This window comes from Gopherus flavomarginatus, unplaced genomic scaffold (genome assembly GCF_025201925.1).
Source record: "Gopherus flavomarginatus isolate rGopFla2 unplaced genomic scaffold, rGopFla2.mat.asm mat_scaffold_49_arrow_ctg1, whole genome shotgun sequence".
NCBI lineage: Eukaryota > Metazoa > Chordata > Testudines > Testudinidae > Gopherus > Gopherus flavomarginatus.
This window is the reverse complement of record NW_026115106.1, coordinates 1,778,997-1,780,165: the sequence shown is the minus strand read 5'-3', so window position 1 is coordinate 1,780,165 and position 1,169 is coordinate 1,778,997. Positions and strand designations below refer to the sequence as shown.

At 53.6% G+C, this 1,169-nt stretch overlaps 1 non-coding gene across 1 annotated transcript; it reads right to left on the bottom strand.

Annotated features, from left to right (window-relative positions):
- Positions 1-204: 204 nt before the first annotated feature.
- TRNAS-ACU (transfer RNA serine (anticodon ACU)) lies at positions 205-286 on the bottom strand. The gene has a single exon. It is a non-coding gene; the product is annotated as a tRNA-Ser (tRNA).
- Between the last annotated feature and the right edge of the window lie 883 nt (positions 287-1,169).

The following is a 1,169-nucleotide window of genomic DNA, read 5'->3' as shown; positions in this document are numbered from 1 at the left end:
TCCCCCATCCCATCTTTTGAGCTTAGCTATCAAGCTAATAAATGTGCTGCTTTCTGCCAGACTCTGGGGGGGAGGGGCATTATTAGTCCTCTCTAAGCTTACTAACTGACCCAATTTTGGGTAACACAAGCAACATTGTTTGATCTGTTATTGTACCGAAGGGGAGATGGTTGTCTATAAAGGAGGGTGAAGACTAAATGCCTCTGATGAGAATGGGATTTGAACCCATGCAGGCAGAGCATCATGGGGTAGTAGTCCATCACCTTAACCACTCGGTCACCTCATCTGAGCTGTCAAAAAACGGACAGGAGGAGAAATCTAAGGCCGGCAGAGATAGGGACACTAAGGAGTTTTGAAATACTAAGCGAAAGCAGGGTCTGAATGAGCTCCCCTCTCTCACCTAGTGAGGAGCTGGGGAAAGACTTCAGGAACAGACCGTGTTTGCATAGACACACCTACTCTGCCTAGCTATGCAGCATGATGGGGCCGCTTCCCCAAAATGACCAGTTTGGGATGGTCTTGGGTTACAAATGACTTTAGGATTGAGTGGAATGAAATGTTATTCTCCTTCCTGTATGAGTGAAGGGTAGCAGAACATACCTAGTCCGTCCTGATGGAGGGGTAGGTGAGTGAGGAATAGCTTTTATTGGACTGCAGAGAAGTGATTGAGGACGTCACGTAAACCAGTGGTCCCCAAACATTTCACATTGTGCCCTCTTAGCCATGGCTGTGGCCCCTCTGAAGCCACGGTCAAGAACCGGGGCTGGGAGGAGTGGGGCTGTTGCTTGCTGGGGTGAGGGGTGCGGACAGGGGTAAAGGGGTCGACGCCGGGCTGGGAGCCAGAGTCTCAGGCTGAGGGTGGGGTTGGGGAAGAGCTGTGGCAGAGTGGTGCTCCCTCCCTGCCCTCTATGTGGGCTGGCTCAGGTCCTGAGGTGCCCCCATGAATGTTCCTCTGTGTCCCCCTAGGAGTCGCACCCCACATTATGGGGACCACTGAACCCTACTCGCTAAGCCGGGGCTAGTGATGCCAAACCCCCGGGAAAGGGAGAACAAGTGTGGGGGCCCCAGCACCAGAACCATGCCCCTACCTTCTGTCTGCGGCTCTACCCCTTCCACCCATGGCCCCATCCACTGTCACTTCTGTTCCACCCCTTCCCCCACGAGCCCCA